This window comes from Microcebus murinus, chromosome 3 (genome assembly GCF_040939455.1).
Source record: "Microcebus murinus isolate Inina chromosome 3, M.murinus_Inina_mat1.0, whole genome shotgun sequence".
Classification (NCBI taxonomy): Eukaryota; Metazoa; Chordata; class Mammalia; order Primates; family Cheirogaleidae; genus Microcebus; species Microcebus murinus.
Genome location: NC_134106.1, coordinates 19,364,881 through 19,385,702, shown reverse-complemented (window position 1 = coordinate 19,385,702; position 20,822 = coordinate 19,364,881). Strand labels below are relative to the sequence as shown.

Genomic DNA, 20,822 nt, shown 5'->3' with positions numbered 1-20,822 from the left:
TACAGCATTATCTTGGGGGATCTATTACTGGTAAAAAGTAGTACATAAAACATGAGCTCCAAGTGTTCACAGCGTTCCTACTCTATATGGTAATGTATTTATCTTATGGGATGCTTGGAGTCTGGAACTACTTCTTCTATCTATCTATTCTAGCCTCTTCCCACCACTGCAGGTTTGTTTTGAGGGTAGACTTGGTAGGAATGGGGTAAAGGATGGAATCTTTGAAAATTAACATAAGATTGATAGAACATAGAAAATATATTGTTGAGGAGAAGGATCAATGCATGGAAGGAAAACATTGAAACATGCTCAAATGATAAAAGCTAGGTTACTAGTAACAGGCCTAAGAATCTACCCTGGATTGTGGCAGAACTAGGGAAAGAGAAATGTAACATATCTAGTCTCTCTATGACTTCCTAACCTTCTCACTCTACACTAATTACTTTTTTTTTTATTTCATTTTTTTTTCTTTAATGGTTCTTGGGCATACACTAATTACTAATAATCTTCTATAGACTTGGCAAAAATGTCTCTATGTCTTTGGTAGGACTTAGCTCCTCCAGGTGTTTGATTTCTAGCTGGTGCTGGAAGTAAACAAGAGGTGGTGGGATTTGGGAAATACTAAGAAAAAAATTTACAGATACAAATCCAAGGCCTGCCCTATGAGAAAAGGTCAAGGAACTGGATGGTAGATGCATCACCTGTGTGAAGCCTGAAGCCTGAAAGACACTGAGGATGATGTGGCTACTGGGTGGAGTGCACTGACTGCTACAGGTGCTGAAATTCTTGGTGAACATTTGGAGCACCCTGGAAGCTGGTAAATGATAAGGATGAGGATAGACGCTGGGTGCAAGCCTCAAAGGAGAAGAGACTTTTGCATGTGAGTGGAAAACATCGATTTGGAAGCGGCAAGACGAGCAAGGAAAATGTTTCTTTGGCCACTTCCAAGGTCTGTGCTTCCCTCCTATACTCCATTCTTTATCTTGTTGAATATAATAGAACTACCATTGCCTAGTCCTACCCAGAACCCTGAGAATCCTTTACTCCTTGTTACCTATATCTATCCACCGAATACTAAATATTGCCCCAGTTCATCCCTGAATTACATAGGGTGGGAGGTATGTGTGAGAGAGGATAGATGACTGGAGGTTCTTGTATTTGGGGCTGTGACAGAATAGGATGGACAAATTGGCCTCAAAGTTCTGAATGGAACCCTAAGATATAGTTGTTTTAGTGCTTGGGGTACTGTAGGCATGTATTCAGATCCCTGATTCCATCAGAGGTTAGCTTTTTGGTTTATTTTAGGGAGTCTTTGTAATGCTTTTTTTTCTATTTCTTTGTAAACATCTCTTTCTGCGAACTCCATTTTTTTCCTGGCACAGAATTGGTACCTCCTTCAGAAAGAATGAGGACTCAGGACGAATTGCACCAGCTCCAGAACCCTGAAACACAAATGACATTTATCAAATGATGGGAAGGAAATGGAGACTAGCTATCTGCCTAGGAGGAATAAAAAATAGGTTTTAACTTATAGGCCAACTCCCTGGAGCACTATGTTGACAAGGATTCTGAAGTTTCTACTTTTGTATATGGGCTCCAAAAGGGAGCACTACAATTAATTGGTGAAGTCTGCAATGGGAATGAGAACATGTGCTCAAGAGTGCTATCCTTAGTCTAGGTGGTTTGTTTGAATATGGGGACAGATTGGTCCTCAGCAAGTGAGAGACTTCCTAGACTGATGCTCAGGAGTCAGGCCTCTCAGTGTCACTGAAGCTCAGGACCTGTCTGTCAGGTCTTGGTCAGGTTCTAATAGAAGAGTTAGGAAAAACACTGAGTGTGAGAGCGAGAAAAGCCTGTTTATCATCACAGATGTTTGCTAAATTCTTCATGAGTTGGCTAGCCAGTTCAGATAGGCCTGGGCTTTGGAGCCATCCTTCTCAAGCCAGCCTTGCGACCTTCATCTGCCCAACAGGTAAGGAATGAAAGGATGCCATGGGATCAATTTGATCTGCACAGATTTCTCCTATACCAACAGAAGTCATGGGGATATGAGTATTGGACCCTGAACCAGTCCCCCAACCCTGCTTCTAAAAACCAACAGAAATTTTGGGTCTTTGGTTATGTTTATTAGGAACCACTGACTTCACCCTTACCCCAATCAAAAGAAAGTCTTTCCCTTGAGGACGCAAACCCTTGGGATATGGTGGTGACTTAAGTTCAAGTCTGGTCTCGTATGAGGAGGCCAGGAGCTGGAAAGGGGAGGAAAAAAAGAGAAATTCTTTTTTTTTTTTTATTTTTTTTATTTTTTATTTTTTTTATTTTGGCATATTATGGGGGTACAGATTTTAAGGTTTCAATACATGCCCATTTCCCCCCTCCCCCCAAAAGTCTGAGTCTCCATCTGTCACGAGACTACTGGGTGGGGAAGAATGTTTACCTTCTGCATGCATGAGCACTGGGGAGAGAGAGACTTCTCGCGGGGTGTGTGTGGGGTTGTTCTAATGTGTGAATAGGGGAAGAGAGGGTGCTTTCTTATTGGCCCCTTTTGTGTGTTATGGAGGAGGATGAGGAACGGTGAATAGATGACCTTTGCGTATGATTAAGTCCTTCAGAGGTCCCTGAGAAGGGTTCACGAGGCCTGTAACAGACCCATGAGCAAGGGTGGCATCAACCTCCTTTCCACCTCCCACTCCCCAGTTCCCAGGGAATCCATGCCCCCAGATCAGTGAATAAACTTTCGGTGAGTGAGGTTCTAGAGAGAGCCCCATGTGTGTTGCAACAGGGACATGCCAGACACCGCTTGGCTCCTTTCAAAACGTTGGGGTCTGCAGTGGCAGGAAAAGCACCACCCAGCCTCAGCATGTCACCTCAGGGAGGAGGAGCCAGGTGGGTCTTCGCAGCTCCAGGAAGGGCTGCCAGGTCTGGTGCTTCAGGGCCTCCCCGAGGGGAGAGCGGACCTTTGGACCAAGCCCGCGGGCTTCAGTGCTCCGGCACTCCGGGGGCGAGGAACTGTGGCCGGGCAGTTTCGGGCTGCCGGGGGTGGTGAGTCGGTGCCCGGCAGCGAGCGGGCGGGCGGGCCGTCAGCTGCCCGGCCCGTCGCCTACCTCCCCGCCCCCCGGCTTCCTGCGGAGGCCGCGGCCGCCATGTTGTTGTGGGGCTGAGGCGGCGCCCGGGAGCCCGAGCGGCCGTGACAGGCTACGCAACAGGTTCGCCGGCGGCGGCCTGACGACCTAGCCGGCTGCGGCGGCGACGGCCAAGCAGGGTCTCCTGGCGCCTGCTCGCGCCCACGCTGCCGGTGCTGAGGGGCGCGGAGTCGCGCTGTGACGTGCGGGAGGCGCGGCGGGGGCGCCAGGTGGGTGAAGCCGCTCGCCGGGGCTGCAGCAGGGCGCAGGGCAGGTGCGGGCGCCGCTGCGCCCGCCGCCCGGAGGCTCGGCGGGCCGGGCTCAGGCGGCTGCGCGCCCCGGACGACGGGGACGGGCCCTCGGGAGCCCGGGCGGTCCCTGAGCTAGGCCCCTGGCGGGCTTGGCGGCGCCGGGCGGAAACCTCCGGCGCCGGGTTCCTGCCCCCGCCGCCGGGCCAGGGCAGACGCGAGGAGGGGCCGGGGGCCGGCTGTCCCTTCCCTGCGGCCGAGCCCGGGCCCGGCCCGCAGCGCGCCTGGCAGGTGGCGGACGCCGCCGGGTGCCCGGGTGGCGTGGCCCCCTCGCTTTCGGGGTGCGGGCAGAAGAGAGCCCCGGGGGCACCGCACGCTTCCTCGGGGACCCAGTTTATTTTCGCGGAGTTGGTTGTCCTCCTTGGTAATGCGTGCTGCAGAATGTCAGATGAGCCGCATCCAGGTGCGTCAAAGTAGCCCGAGTCACGAGAGGGCAGTGGGCGGATGCTTGGCGTTCACGGCTTGCGTTAAGCCAAAGTTGGGAAATGTTAAAATTTGACTTCGGCGTTATTGACTTCCGTGGTATACAGGAAACACGGAGAGTTGTAATCTCTGAGGCCAGAGTAAAATCTATTGCTTATTTTTTAAAAAAGACGTGTGCATTTGCATAGTAAATGGGTAAACCGAGGCTGAAACTGCAGATGGCTTTGCATTCTGTAGAAAGATGCTCTATTTGAATTTGTTAATCACGTGCTTTGTCGCTCAGTGATTGCCAATGGCAAGTATGCCTTCTTTAAAACTTGAATTAATAATGAAATGAGAATATTTTTTGATAGAGTCAATCACTTTACAGTAGGAATTAAGGTTAGTACGGAAGTGATTGCTTTGCTACATGTTTCTAGTTTGTTTTACTGGTGTTTACTTGCTTGCCCAGAGATGGCAAGGTGTGACTTGAAATTTTGTGTGTTTAGTCAGCTTTATTTATGCTCTGTAGGTTAAGCTTCTTAAGCCTCTCAAAAAAATTAATTGCTTTTCTCTATGCTGGTTTGCTACATAATCAGTGATAAAGCCTAAAAGCTGCCTAGAAACATCACGTAAAACCTTTATGCGAGTTAATAATGATATCCTTGAAAATTTAAAGATAGTAGAAACTGTGATATTTTCACTTTTAGGTTTTTTGGCTGTGTCCGTGATTCCCTTGTAATTTCAAGAGTAAATAAAGTGGAAATATTTTTTTGTTTTTAAAGGACGTGGAAAAATTTGCATTGCTGCTGTTTTGTGCAATATTAATATGCAGCTGAAAAGCTTGCATCTTATACCCTTTAATGCATTAATAACTATTCCCTTTACTTACTTTTATAATGAAAGGTAGATTGGTCTGAGAAAACTTAACCTGTACTGAATTATTGATCAGGGAGCTACCATTGTTAATTCAGCACATCTCAAGGCTAAAATCTTGATCTCTCCTGAATATGAGGAAAGGCATGTACTGAGGATGGGACTTATAGTTTTAAAAAATTTGTATTTTCACAAAAATAGTATGTACATATCACCCAAACTCAGCAGCTTACAGTGTTTTATCTTTTTCCTCTATTTTTATTTTTTAGTCATTTTACCCTATATAGTTAGTATATCTCTTTTTAAAAAGTGGGAAATTTCTTACATAACCTTAGGATTTTTAGTTTTAATGTGTCAATAATAGAGTTTCAGAAATTTCCATCTTTCTAGTAAGACAAAAAGAACATTTATCGGCTATCTCCTTCACCTATACTTTCTTCAGTATTTTTTTTTTCTGTTTCCAATACTGACAAATAATTTCTTCAGTATTTCTACCATGGTTATCATTTACTGAGCACTAATAAGTGCTTAAGTACTATGCTAGGTGTTTTATGTAATTATTTAGAGCTCACAAAGACCCTTGGTGTAGTTATTGTCCTCCCATCAAAGAGATCAATGAAATCTTAACCTGAAGTTCAACTGACCACTCTAGGTCTCTGTGTACAAGAGACAGGTTTCAAACCAAGGTCCTCTGAACTTCAGCACCTGTGCCTTATCTGATACAGTCATCTTGGTTCATAAATTTAAAAGAAAAAGTTATATGAGCATTCAATAAATGTTTGAGTAAATGACTAAAAGTGCATATTAAGTCCATTAAGTAACTAGCATTTTTATATATGCTATGTTTATATATTTTTATATATGCTATATATTTTTACTATGTTTACTAGTAAAACATTTATATTAACAAGTTCCAGAAATGGTGCACACTAAAAGTGTGATATGTTTGTTACCATCTAGCAGTGCATTTACCTTTTTTTTTGGTATTATTTTTAATTCCTTATTTGTGGAAAATATTTTTGAAGAAAGGCAGACTTTTTTGTGTGCTAATTGTTAAAGGCAGGATTCCAAGTGTGAAGTAGAAAAATAAGAATGTTTAGAGTTAATTCTGTAAATGAATAGATCCAAAGTTGAAGATGCATCAGAAATGCTGTATTTTTTACTTAAGTTCATTTTTTGACTTTGTACCATCCTACAGCCATGGAGCACAGAGACATGTTAGAATTTTCTTGGGTAAAATGTGCATACAGAAAAAAAAAAAAAAAAAAAAAAAATGTGCATACAGGTATTCTTTAGAAGGAGGAACTGAACTGGTCTTAAAAACTATGAAAGCAGGGGGGAAGTGGGGGAGGAAGGGAGAAAACTGAGCAGAATTAGGACAGTGAATAGATCAAGAAATAATTTATTTTTACAACTCTAAGAGGGCAGCATATTTCATTTGCAGAATGTATAGTGTTATTTTGAGAGATTCATTTAAAAATAATTTCACAGCTATATCAGGACATTGAATAATTTAGTTATTTACCTGTGGAGCTATTCAGCAGTGATTATGATAGACATTTAGGGGTCTATTACCAGATGGTAGACATTTTCCTTGTTTTATTTAACCAACTTTTATATTTTCTAGATCATTTTCTTCACTAATGCATATTCATTTTAGATGAAGTATATGTGGGTTTTTTTGTGTTGTTATTTTGCTTTTTTTTTTTTGAGACAGAGTCTCGCTTTGTTGCCCAGGCTAGAGTGAGTGCCATGGCGTCAGCCTAGCTCATAGCAACCTCAAACTCCTGGGCTCAAGCAATCCTCCTGCCTCAGCCTCCTGAGTAGCTGGGACTACAGGCATGCGCCACTATGCCCGGCTAATTTTTTCTATATATATTAGTTGGCCAATTAATTTCTTTCTATTTATAGTAGAGACGGGTCTCGCTCTTGCTCAGGGTGGTTTCTAACTCCTGACCTTGAGCAATCCGCCCCGCCTCCGCCTCCCAGAGTGCTAGGATTACAGGCGTGAGCCACCGCGCCCGGCCTGTTTTGCTTTTTGAGACAGAGTCTCCCTTTGTTGCCCAGGCTAGACTGAGTGCTATGGCGTCAGCCTAGCTCACAGCAACCTTGATCAATCTCCTGGGCTCAAGCAATCCTGCTGCCTCAGCCTCCCAAGTAGCTGGGACTACAGGCATGCGCCACCATGCTCGGCTAATTTTTTTCTATATATATTAGTTGGCCAATTAGTTTATTTCTATTTATAGTAAGAGACGGGGTCTCACTCTTGCTCAGGCTGGTTTCGAACTCCTGACCTGGAGCAATCCGTCTGCCTTGGCCTCCCAGAGCGCTAGCACGGTGGCGTGAGCCACCGTGCCCGGCCGTATATGTGGTTTTAATAAAACTTTCATTTATTTTCATCATAACTATAGTAGACAAGAGTGTAGCCTCTTAAGTTAGACCTCCTTCCAGCTCCAACACCAAATAGCTATATGACCTTGGCAAGTTACTTTAATTCTCTAAGCTTCTGTTTCTTTATCTGTAAAAGGGAGTTTTACAGTACCTTGTTTCCTGAAAATAAGACAGGGTCTTATATTTATTTTTCCTCAAGAAGACACCATAGGGCTTATTTTCAGGGGATGTGTTATTTTCCCCTGAAAGACTCAGCTTGCAGCGCGCACAGGATGGCCAGGACCTGACGGGGGAACCAACCTTGTTGGTGGGGCTGCCTGCACCTTTCCAGTCACCTCTGGGATAGTAGCAGTCACGATGGGGCAGATGAGAAGGGCTGCTTGTCTTCTTTACTGCTCCGCCACGAAATGCATGGGTTGTGCAGATATGCTTTGTAGCCACACCCATCACTAGGTCTTATTTTCGGGGTAGGGCTTATATTGCACAAATTCTTAGAAATCCTGCTAGGGCTTATTTTATGGATAGGTCTTATTTTCTGGGAAACATGGTACCTGTCTCATAGTGTTGTATATAATATAAAGTGCTTAGCACAGTGACTGCTGCTTAGTGTAAGTGCCTAATAATGGCTACCTGTTATTATTCCATCTTGCTTCAATGAGAAATTTCAAAGTAAACCTAGTTTAGTCCTTTTTTTGGATGTTGTTTTACCTAGTGATTGGAAAAGAAAGGAGCTTTTTTTTTTGGCCCTTAATTTTTAATCTTATCATCAAGATAATCTATATAAGAAGGCTGACAAATAAGAGTAGAACTGAACCACAGTCCCATCTCCCAAAAAGAATCTGTCCTTTTAGTCCCCTTAATTTAGGGGGAAAAATACATAGCCTACAGGGAAGAAACAGTCTATATAGCAAATATAGAAAATACTGGCAAAAGAAGCTAGTGATTTAGGTCATCATTTCAAAGACTTCAAATCTAGGTGTTTAAATTACTTCTTCTTTTCAGTGTGCGGAGTACTTGACTAGTAAGACATTGATTTTGGGAAAGAATAATGTCAAAGTGCAGAGGTCCAAATAGGTAATGAGCCAATAGGGTTTGCACTGACTATTAGGAGGATAAATCTTTACTTAATTATTTTGTTTTTGCTTAACTATGTTGATGTTTTTGGACACTCTACTCACCACGCTACCACGTCTTCTTCCTAAGTGTTCCATCTAATATGCCTCTGTGGCACTTTTAGGAATTACTGCTTGCCGGGCATGGTGGCTCATGCCTGTAATCCTACCACTCTGGGAGGCTGAGGCAGGTGGATCGCTCAAGGTCAGGAGTTCAAAACCAGCCTGAGCGAGACTCCATCTCTACTAAAAATAGAAAGAAACTAATTGACCAACTAAAAATATATATACAAAAAATTAGCCGGGCATGGTGGCACATGCCTGTAGTCCCAGCTACTCGGGAGGCTGAGGCAGTAGGATCAATTGAGCCCAGGAGTTTGAGGTTGCTGTGAGCTAGGCTGACGCCACGGCACTCACTATAGCCTGAGCAACAAAGTGAGACTGTGTCTCAAAAAAATAAAAAAAGAATTACTGCTTAAATATAAAAATTGAGTAGGTCAAGTTAATTTCACAACTTACATAATGTTACTTTTTAGTGAGCGTGAAATACTTTGGAAGGAATATAAATGAGAACTTCAAAGATTAATGAAATTTGCCAAGAATGATGTGGATTGGGATTGCATGTGTAGCATTCCTTCTCCAACCATTTTTATTAAGTCTCGAAAACCCAAGTGGTTGGAGAAGAGAAGCCTTCTCCTCACTAGAATCATTTTATATTTTCCCTCTGCTAAAGTTCCATTGAAATGCTTATAAGATGATTTTGTCCTGCTGCAAAGACAAGGTATATTGGGAGATTTTGCCTGCTCTTTTGTCATCCCCTCTGGTGTCTGGCCATTATTCCAATGATTCTGTCTTGGAGTTGTTACCTCCTTCTTCCACATCCTGGTTCCTACATTCAGGGTTCCACTGGTTCAGAGAGCTAAGTAACTTGGATGATTGAGATGGAAAGAGCTATTTAGATTAGATACAGGTAGTCTCAAACTTTTTCTAAGCATTATTCTCCAATACCTGGATTTTATAGTCTATATAGCATCATGGTAATCCTATTTTTAAAAAGCTTATGCTACAGCTCTTAAACCCATCTTTGATCTCGCTTTCCTCACTAGGTTGACTTTTCCTCATCTTTGTCTTTCTAGGGGGTTCACTGAAAAAAATAAAAAGTCTTCTCCACCCCTTTTCTGCCATTTGCTTGAACTTTCTTTTATAAATTCCCAACAACCATCTTTCCTCTTTGAAAAGTAAAGATGAACAGAAACTACTCAAAATTCACAGTGTGGAATTCATTCATTCATTCATTCATTCTGTTATTTAACAAATATTGACTCCCTCTGTGCCAGGAAAGGATAATTATGTTTAGTGTTACCATCTCATAAATGATTCTCAATAAATGTAACAATAATAATCAGTTCTGTCTTTTGGCCTAAGTTAGCTAGGGCTGCTGCTCTGGGCTGTTCTTGGAGTGAGGGGGCAGGGCAGGGGCATTGTACCTTTCTTCTCTCTCTTTTTTTTTTTTTTTTTGAGATAGGGTCTTGCTCTGTCTCCAGGGCTAGAGTGCAGTGGAATCATAGCTCACTGCAACCTCAAACTTCTGGGTTCTAGCCATCTTTCTGCCTCAGCCACCTGAGCAGCTGACACTATAGGTACATGCCACCACACCTGGCTAATTTTTCTGTTTTTTTGTAAAGACAGGGTCTTACTATGTTGTCCAGGCAGATCTCAAACTCCTGATCTCAAGGTATCCTCCCACCTTGGCCTCCCAAAGTGCTAGGATTACAGGTGTGAACCACCTTGCCCGGGCCTCTTTTTTGAAATAATTAAAATTCAATTTCAAAATTTGTTTTTACCATTTCCAAGGGGCCTACGAAAATGTTTAGTGAAACTTCCTTTAAAGTGTGACTTATCTTGGGCTAGTCCCATAATTGGTGATGGGCCCTGGACCTTCGACCCTTTTATAAGGGGCCTGATGATGATATCAATGATAGCAAGATAACTGTGATAACATGAAAAGACCTGTAGTGTAGGGCTTGACACTTAGTAGTCAATGATTGTTGGCTACTATAATTATTTTCATAATAATAAATATATACATTTATGTCATAACAAATTTTAAATGATAAGAACATAAACAGCTTTCATGTTATTATGTGGTCTAGCTGAACTTGATTTTTAAAAAATAGCTTTAATGAAATTTAATTCACATATCAGATGGATTTGATTTTAAGTGTAGGCATAGTACTTGGCTCAGTGCATTGTCTCATTGTTGGACGTTCATATTATTTCCAGTTTTTTCTATAATTACTAATGCTGCCATGAATATCTTTGTAAATAGGCATCTCCCACATTTACTGTTACTTCCTTATGACAGATTCTCAGGAGTGAAATTATTGACTTATAGGATATGAATGTTTGTAGGAGTCTAGATATGTATTTTCAAATTGCCTTCTGAAGAATTATACCAATTTGCACTCCCATAGACTGTGCCTACAAGTACCCAGTTCCTTTTTACCTTTGCTAGCCATGGGTATTAGCCAAAGTTTTTTGTTGTTTTTATTATTTATTTATTTACTTATTTTTGAGACAGAGTCTCACTGTGTTGCCGGGGCTAGAGTGCCGTGGCGTCAGCCTAGCTCACAGCAACCTCAAACTCCTGGGCTCAAGTGATCCTCCTGCCTCAGCCTCCCAAGTAGCTGGGACTACAGGCATGCACCACCATGCCCGGCTAATTTTTTCTCTATATATTTTTAGTTGGCCAATTATTTTCTTTCTGTTTATAGTAGAGACAGGGTCTTGGTCTTGCTCAGGCTGGTCTGGAATTCCTGACCTTGAGTGATCCACCCGCCTTGGCCTCCCAGAGTGCTGGGATTATAGACGTGAGCCACTGCGCCTGGCCTGTTGTTTCATTTTTATCTTTTTAAAAAGTTTTTAATTTTTTTGAGACAGAGTCTCACTCTGTTGCCCAGGCTAGATTGCCATGGCATCAGCCTACCTCACAGCAGCCTCAAATTCTTGGGCTCAAGCAATCCTCCTGCCTCAGCCTCACGGGTAGCTGGGACTACAGGCATGTGCCACCATGCCCGGCTAATTTTTTCTATATTTTTAGTTGTCCAGCTAATTTTTTTAGTAGAAATGGGGTCTCGCTCTTGCTCAGACTGGTCTTGAACTCCTGAGTTTAAACGATCCACCTGCCACGGCCTCCCAGAGTGGTAGGATTACAGGCGTGAGCCACCGTGCCAGGCCAGTTGTTTTGTTTTTAAATGGTAAGTTTATAAGCAGAAACAAAAGGAAGCTTCATTTTCATTTTCTTAATTATTAGTGATGTTAACATTTATTAGGCAGTTTTATTTTTTCTTGGGTAAATTATTTATTTGAGGTCTTAGTGTTTTTGTTACCATTTTAGTAGCTCGCTGTACATGAAAAATATTAACTGCTTATCTGTTGTGATTTTCCCCATTGGTTTGCCTTTTAATTTTGTTTTCAAAGATGTTTTAAATATTTACATAGATGAATCTGTTTATTCTTTCCTTTGTGTTTTCTTGTATGGCTTCAAAACTTAGAAAGTTGTCTTGGTTTCAAAGAGGTGGTATTTTACTTAAAAGTGAAGCATCTATCTGAATTTTTCACCTCTATACTTCTTATTCAAGTCAAGTAAATGGGTTTGCTTTAATATTTAGTTTTGGTATGGGGCAGATGAGAATAGGCTAAATAGCTCCCCCCCAGACCCCCTTACTGGAATTTGGGCTGAGTCACAAGCTATTCTTAGGTGTTTTATTTTCCTCCTTTGTGTGGGTGAATTGTCTTGTTCTGAGTAGTTGACTAATTCTTCTTAAATTGGTTTAATTTAAATCTTCAATAGAATTTGAATACTAGCAACTTCAGTATTAGTTTGCCATTCTTGTCCTTTTATGCCCCCTTAGCTTATTGGTTGATTCTTTGTAGGCTAAACTTAACATTTATAAAAATCTAAGCTTATAATTTGTGTTTAAACATCTTAAACTGAAGATGCTAAGTTGCAGAACTAGAAGTAAGAACTAAGTTTATATAGTGAAGTTACCTTCTTTGAAGCCTTTAAGTCTCAACATGCTGTGTTTTGGGGCCCTAAGCCTCTGGATACAAATAATAACCTTTTTCTCAAATGTTGATTAAAGTGAGAAAAACATCTCCTTTTTATTAATAATTGGTACTACTGTAATTTGTTTTAGTGAAACAAGTTGATTAATGGTTATATTGAAAGTAATGTTGAAATAATAGTCATAATAGCTGTCATTTATGAGCACCTTCTATGTGCCATGTGTTTTACAGATACGATATCTAAGCCTTAAAATAACCTGGCATTTAGGTACAATTGCACTAGTGCCTCTTTATTCTTGAGGAATACATTCCAAAACCCCTAGTGGATGCCTGAAACCTCTCATGGTCATACTATGTTTTTTCCTATGTATACATACCTGTGTTAAAGCTTAATTTATGAATTAGGCACAGTAAGACATTAAAAATAATAATAAGATGGAACAATTATAACAATATACTTTTCACAATTGGATGGAAGATTTAATCTTACTGTAGATCTTAGTAGCATCCTCGGCATTACAATTTTTTTCTTTCCATATTAAGTTGAGAAATTTCACCTTTTTACTTAAAGGAAGCACTTCATGGCTTCTCTTTTGCATATCTGAATTGCCAGCCTCACTACTTTTGCGCTTTGGGGTCATTAAGTAAAATAAGGGTTACTTGAACACAAGTAGTGTGAAACTGTGACAGTAGGTCTGATGAGGCAGCTATTAAGTGACTAACGGGTGAGTGGCCTAGACAGAGTAGACATGTTGGACAAAGGGATGATTCACGTTCCAGTTGGGACAGCGCAGGACAATGCAAGATTTCATCACACTACTCAGGATGCGGTGCAATTTAAAACTTATGAATTGTTTATTTCTGGAATTTTTCATTTAATGTTTTCAAACCATGCTTGACTGCGGGTAATTGAAACTTTGGAAAGCTAAACTGTGGTCAAGGGGAACTACCATATCTACATGTATAGGTTAGGAAATTGAAGCTGTGCATGTGTAAGTCCACAAAGCTGGGGAGGAATTTCACTGGGATTCAAACTCAAGTTGTTTGATCTGTTTTGAAAGTTCAAGTTCCAGTTTGTTAGTCTGATTGTCCTCATGCAGTCGAAAGGATGCTAATATGGTCAAGGATTTGTGCTTATTAAAGAATATTTTAGGCCAGGCGCGGTGGCTCACGCCTGTAATCCTAGCTGTCTGGGAGGCCGAGGCGGGCGGATTGCTCAAGGTCAGGAGTTCAAAACCAGCCTGAGCAAGAGCGAGACCCCGTCTCTACTATAAATAGAAAGAAATTAATTGGCCAACTGATATATATATAAAAATTAGCCGGGCATGGTGGCGCATGCCTGTAGTCCCAGCTACTCGGGAGGCTGAGGCAGAAGGATTGCTCGAGCCCAGGAGTTTGAGGTTGCTGTGAGCTAGGCTGACGCCACGGCACTCACTCTAGCCTGGACAACAAAGCGAGACTCTGTCTCAAAAAAAAAAAAAAAAAAAGAATATTTTAGTGCCTACCATGTGGCTGACTGCTGGGCACTAGGTTTATGAAGATGCAGAGACATTCACAGGAACTCACAGTCTAACAGAGGTGGGGCAGACAGGAAAAGTTATAGTACTAGTTGGTATGTAGTTTAATGAGATAAATACAAGACTAAATGGGAATGTGGCAAAGGAAGCTTTCATAATTGGAAGTGTCACTGAAAACGTAGGTGGTTCCACATGTAGAAAGAGGGGGCATGGGAATAAGATGAAGTGGAGGTAAAAGGGGGAAGGTATTCTTTTTATTTCAGCGTATTATGGGGGTACAAATATTTAGGTTACATATGTTACCCTTACCACCAACCCCCCCCCCCCCCCCGAGTCAGAGCTTAAAGTGTGTCCATTCCCCCACATGGTGCGCATTATTAAGTATGTGTATACTCATACCCTCCAACCCCCCCATCTGCCCAATGCCCAATAAATGTTATTCCTATATGTACACATAGGTGTTGATCAGTGAAACCAATTTGCTTGTGAGTACATATGGTGCTTATTTTTCCATTCTTGGGGTACTTCACTTAGTAGAGTGGGTTCCAGCTCTATCCAGGAAAATACAAGAGGTGCTATATCACCATTATAGCTGAATCGTACTCCATGGTATACATATACCACATTTTATTAATCCACTTATGTATTGATGGGCACTTGGGTGGTTTCCACATCTTTGTAATTGTGAATTGTGCTGCTATAAACATTCAAGTGCAGATGTCTTTTTTATAGAGTGTCTTTTGTTTTTTTTGGGTAGATGCCCAGTAATGGGATTGCTGGATCAAATGGTAGATCTACTTTATGGCTTTAAAATATCTCCATATTGCTTTCCACAGAGGTTGAACTAGTTTGCAGTCCCACCGATAGTGTAGGAGTGTTTCTATCTCTCCACATCCACGCCAACATTTATTGTTTTGGGACTTTTTGATAAAGGCCATCCTCACTGGAGATAAGTGATATCTCATTGTGGTTTTGATTTGCATTTCCCTGATGATTAGAGATGTTAAGCATTTTTGCATGTTTTGTGGCCATGATTCTGTCTTCTTTTGAAAAGTTTCTGTTCATGTCCTCAGCCCCCTTTTTGAGAGTTGTTTGATTTTTTTCTTGCTGATTTTCTTGAGTTCTAAATAGATTTTGGTTATCAGCCCTTTGTCGTATGTGTAGCATGCGAAAATTTTCTCCCATTCTGTAGGTTGTCTGTTTGCTTTTGTGACAGTTTCTTTGGCTGTGCAGAAGCTTTTTAATTTGATCAGGTTCCATTTATTTATTTTTGTTGTTGCTGTGTTTGCCTTTGGGGTCTTCCTTATAATTTCTTTGCCTAGGCCAATGTCTAGAGGAGTATTTCCAATATTTTCCTCTAGAATTCTAATAGTTTCACATGTTAGGTTTAAGTCTGTTACCCAGCATGAGTTGATTTTTGTGAAAGGTGTGGATCCTGTTTCAGTCTTCTACATGGGGCTATCCAGTTTTCCCAGCATCATTTATTAAAATATTTCAACTCTGGAAAGATAAGCAGAGGGAGGGAACCTGTGACCTTAGGGCCACATGTGGCCACCTGTATTCTTGAGTGCAGTCTTTTGATTGAATCCAAATTTTACAGAACAAATCCTTTTATTAAAATGGGTGTGTCAGAGAAAGATGAAGCTTTTCTTGCCTTCTTTGGTGCTTAAAAAAGAACAATCTTAAAATCAGAATGTTGCAAGTTCCCGACCCTGAAACACCTTCTATGTCATGTGAAGATAATAGACTTTTTATAAGCAGCTTTATCGAGAAATCACTCATATATTATAAAATTCACCCTTTTAAAGTTTATAATTCAGTGTTTTTAGTATATTCACAGACTTGTGCAATCATTTCCTACTATCTAATTTTAGAAAATTTTCACTACCCTAAAAAGAACCCCCATACTCAATAGCAGTAACTGTCTATTTCCACCCAGCACCTCTAGTTCTAGGCAGCCACTAATCTACTTTCTGTCTTTGTGGAATTGCCTATCCTGGACATGTCATATAAATAGAATTATAAAATATGTGCTCTTTTGTGACCCAGTTCTTTCACTTACCATAATGTTTTCAAGATTCCTGTATTTTTTTGTTGTTGTTGTTTTGAGGAGAAGGAAAGAAAAATTTATTTATTTGCCAGCAAAAAAAAAAAAAAAAAAAAAATCAAGATTCCTGTATGGTGTAGCATGTATCATTCCTTCTTGTGACCAAGTAATATTCTATTGTTTGGGTATACTACATTTTGTTTATCCATTTATCAGTTGATGAACATTTGTGTTGCTTCCACTTTTTAGCTATTATTATGAACAATGCTGCTGTGAGCATTTGTGTGTAGATTTTTGTGTGGACATATGTTTTCATTTCTCTTGGGCTCATACTTAGGGGTGGAATTGCTAAATTATGTAACCTATGTTTAACATTTTGAGCTACTTCTGAATTGTTTTCCAAAGCAGTTGAGCCATTTTATATTCCCACCAGCATGGTTCCACACATTGGAACCATGTGTGAAGGTTCCAATTTAGGAGACTAAAACTATTGGTGAGCCATTAATTAGAATCACAGTGGAAAAATTGTTGAAAACAATTGGATTAGATTGATGTTTCCTCAGTATGGTCCAAGACATATACTAGATCATGAAATTTTTCCTAATAGATAATGAACCAGAAATGCAAGTCATCTCCTCAGTTTTCAGGGGCTATTGTTATTCCATTCCCATAGTCTTTGATGTTTGTGTATTAGTATGGGCTACTTACTAATAATCTGAGTTATTAAAGGTAACTGAAATTTAGTGTTCATAAACCAGCCAATTTGGTGTTCATAAAATCAGCCAATTTCTAGAGCTTATTGAGAAATCATGTATCATAAAATTCACCCTTTTAATGTGAATTTTATGATATATGAACCCTTACTAAGGACTCTAATTCAGTTTTCGTTTGAGGAATCTGTACACTATACAAATGCTTTGGCAGCACTCAAAAATTACCACTCTGCACGCCACACTCAGATACTGTTTTTACTGGTATTGTCTCAAGTTGTATATGGTTTCAATTGCTTCTGTTCTTAGATTAATATAATTACAGAAATTATACTACATTTAAAATTTTTGTGGGACTGTTTTGCTTTTGCATAATTGTTGCATTGCTATAATATTTTATCAAGGAGTTATTTTTCTACTGGGAAATGGGAGCAGGTGGGCCATGGTTAAAATAGTTGGAGAATGAAGGCAAGCATGGTGGTGCATGCTTGTAGTCCCAGCTATTTGGGAGGCTGAGACAGGAGGATGGCTTGAGCCATGATCATGTCACTGCACTCCAGCCTGGGTGACAGAGCAACACCCTGTCTCTTAAAAAAGTTTGAGAATGAATGGATTGCATAACTGGGAGGATCTTTCCCACTATAATATCTTATAATTACTTTATAATGGGGATTGTGTATGTTATAATTAAGGGTTTTGAACAGTGGAATACATGAGCCCTCTGAAAGTCTATAGTTGGCTTTGGAGGTGTGAAACCTTTGGAAATGTGTGCCAGATTTTGTCTTTTTCCAAGGAGAGCAGCAGTAACATCAGATTTTTTAAAAAGTCCATGTCGTGATATAGCACCTCTTGTATATTCTTGGATACAGCTGGAACCCATTCTACTAAGTGAAGTATCTCAAGAATGGAAAAACAAGCACCACATGTACTCACCAGCAAATTGGTATTAACAGATCAACACCTAAGTGGACATACAGGAAGGAGTAACATTTATCGGGTGTTGGGAGGGTGGGGGGGAGGGGATGGGTGTATACAGCCACAATGAGTAAGATATGCAGTATTTGGGGGATGGACACGCTTGAGGCTCTTACTTGAGGGGGGAGGGAGCATGGGCAATATATGTAACCTTAACACTTGTACCCCCATAATACGCTAAAATAAAAAAAAAATTAAAAGTCCATGTCGCCACAACTCCCAAGTTAAAGAATTCAGATTGGTTACCTAATTGGTTAGGTATTTACCACTTTGGTACGGTGCTCACCACCCACAAAATCTTGCCCACAGCTGGCACTCATAATCCGCACAATAATTTGTGCTGAAAGCTTGTTTTACTTTACAGGCAGCTTTACTTGTAATGTAAATCAGAGTAGGTAACATATACACATATGTTTTTATTACATTATTTTTAAATGTTCACAATTTTGTTTTGATAAATGAAAAATTAGAAAAGTCATATCACGTCTGTCGGCTAAAGTCAACGCTCGGCTGTGCACCTTCATATCGTGGCTCTTGGCTAAAGTGGCTGTGCGAGTTCATCTGTGGCTATCCAGACTATAGTCGACGCTCATACCGAAGTGATTAAAGTTCAATGATAGATAGTTTGGGGATACACTATTGGTTTAATTAAATTAATTTATATTTTTTATTTTTTGAGACAGGGTCTCACTCTGTTGCCAGGGCTAGAGTGGTGTCATCATAGTTCACTGCAACCTCAATTTCCTGGGCTTAAGTGATCCTCCTGTTCTACCCTCCTGAGTAACTGGGATTGCAGGCATGCACCACCATGCCTGGCTAATTTTTCTATTTTTTGTAGAGATGAGGTCTCGCCATGTTGCTCAGGCTGGTCTTGAACTCCTGGCCTTAAGTGATCCTCCTGACTCGGCCTCCCAAAGTTCTAGGATTATAGGCATGAGCCACTATGCCCAGTCCACGGTTTTAGTGTAACTAATTCCATGTTAGAATATCTCTTTTATTTTTTCTTGGTAATTTTTCTCAGTGTTAGAATTTGAAGTTTGCTTTAAAAAAATCTTCATTTTATATTTATTATTAGTTTATATTTGTCTTTTTTTTCTTTTTTACATTATGCAAAGTGAAATAAAGTTTATATTTGTCTTCTTGGATGATTGGGATGTTATATTAAAGAGCATTTTTTTTGCTGCATTGAAAGTATGGTTTATTTGTAGTAGTTGAAATGTATTGGTTGTTAAAAAAAATTTCAAAGTGGCTTGATAGAATAGGAAAATGGTCAAGTTTTTTTCTGTCCATTGGCCACTAGTTTGATTTTCTTTTTTGTTCTGTTAGTGTTTTGGTTGACATTTGTAACTACCAATCACAGATTGAAGCTATTTACATGCAGGACCTGCTGGGGTGTGGCATTAGCTTGGATGTCAGTCCCTTTAGGCCTCTGCAATAGTGTGTATGTGTGTGTGTGTGTGTGTGTGTGTGTGTGTGTAGGAGTATATACTATTCTTCTGTAGTTTTTTTTTTTTTGTTTAGTTTTTTTTTTTTTTGAGACAGAGTCTTACTCTTTGCCGGGAATAGAGTGCTGTGGCATTAGCCTATCCTACAGCAACCTCAAACTCCTGGGCTCAAGCAATCCTCCTGCCTCAGCTTCCCAAGTAGCTGGGACTACAGGCATGCGCCATGCCCAGCTGATTTTTTCTGTATATGTTTAGTTGGCCAATTAATTTCTTTCTATTTTTAGTAGAGATGGGGTCTCACTCTGGCTCAGGCTGGTTTCGAACTCCTGACCTTGAGCGATCCTCCCCTCGGCCTCCCAGAATGCTAGGATTACAGGCATGAGCCACCGTGCCCGGCCTCCTGTAGTTTTTAGCACTGGATTTAGCATGGCTGAATGTGACATGAGATTGGTAGTTTCAGTTAGATGCTTTTAGTAAAACAGACTTGTTATTTAATATCATTTGTAATAGACTAAAAAATAGACAAGGGCAAGGCTCTAGTTGATTGGCTTTTGGGTTAAAAAAATGACATTCCTAGTTTTTGAAAAACAAGTAAATTTACCATAGACTTCTCTTTACTGAAGAGTAAGATTTTTACTAAGATCTTAATATTTGTTTTTAATTGCTTGACATTTTGGTATATGTCATTCATATGAGAGTTAAAAAAACCCTAAAACAAAAAAACTGGGAAAATAGAAAAGAAAAACAATTCACCCACAGTCTTTCCACCTAAATCAGCTACTTATTAGCATGTTACTACTTTCTAATCAGGACATTGTTATTATATATATAATGTGCATATATCTCTATATAAGTATATATTTTTACATATTTATAATCATAATGTAGGTTGAACTTTTGTCACTCATTATAATGGAAGATTTTTCTCTGTTGCTTCATAATTTCCATAAGTTTTAATGGCTGTGTTTGTCTAGTAGATAAATTATGACTTGTTAACTACACTCCTGTTTTCATATGTTCAGGTCACTTCCTTTTTTTTTGCTATTATAAATAGAACTGTGATAGATACTGGGGTTTTTTGTGTTTTTTTTGTTTGTTTGTTTGAGACAGAGTCTCACTCTCTTGCCTGGGCTAGAGTGCCATGGCATCAGCCTAGCTCACAGCAACCTCAAACTCCTGGGCTCAAGTGATCCTCTTGCCTTAGCCTCCTGGGTAGCTGGGACTACAGGCCTGCCATGCCTGGCTAATATTTTTTCTATTTTTTTTTTTTTTAGTTGTTTGTCTAATTTCTTTCTATTTCTAGTAGAGATGGGGTCTCCCTCTTACTCAGGCTGGTCTCGAACTCCTGAGCTCAAGCAATCCTCCCGCCTTGGCCTCCCAGAGTGCTAGGATTACAGGCGTGAGCCACTGTGCCCAGCCTAGTGTTATTGTTACCCAATGAATATATATTGAACATTTACTCAGCTAAACACTGTTAGGTGCTGGAATCACAAAGATGAGGTCCTTTACCTGCAAGAGATTTTCTTCTAATCCTCGACATGTGCATACATAATTTTGAATATTTACATTCATATTCTTCAATTTGTGTTTTCAAATAAAATTTACATTATATCATAGTTTCCTATCTCCCATAGCCTTGAAATTCTTGAAATTATCATTTTTATTTTATTTTTATTTTATTTTGTTTTTCTTAGCCATTCGAGAAAGCAGGAGAAATTATCATTTTTAATAGGCGCATAACATTCTGAGTGAATATAACTTTATTTTTTGCCTCCTCTATTATTGGATAAATTAACTTATTGTATTTTTTCTAATATTGATAACAGTATACTGTGCATCTTTACAGTCT

The 20,822-nt window shown here is 40.1% G+C and overlaps 1 protein-coding gene and 1 long non-coding RNA gene across 7 annotated transcripts in view; one reads left to right on the top strand and one right to left on the bottom strand.

The window, feature by feature from the left end:
• Positions 1–1,137: 1,137 nt before the first annotated feature.
• Positions 1,138–2,951, bottom strand: LOC105884346 (uncharacterized). The gene is made up of 3 exons (XR_001160184.2): positions 2,868–2,951; positions 2,154–2,249; positions 1,138–1,442 (listed from the first exon to the last, which is right to left on the bottom strand). It is a non-coding gene; the product is annotated as an uncharacterized LOC105884346 (long non-coding RNA).
• Positions 2,952–2,953: 2 nt separating this feature from the next.
• The window catches only part of ITSN2 (intersectin 2), a 150,000-nt gene continuing 132,131 nt past the window's right edge, over positions 2,954–20,822 (top strand). For 2 of the 6 annotated variants that reach the window (XM_076000589.1, XM_012788100.3), the window contains exon 1: positions 3,071–3,352. The gene's annotated coding sequence lies outside the window, so the exon portion shown is untranslated. Of the gene's footprint in view, positions 3,043–3,070; positions 3,353–3,692; positions 3,834–20,822 lie in introns of those variants that run through there. The other 4 variants (XM_076000587.1, XM_076000590.1, XM_076000591.1 and 1 more) reach the window with 4 other exon arrangements.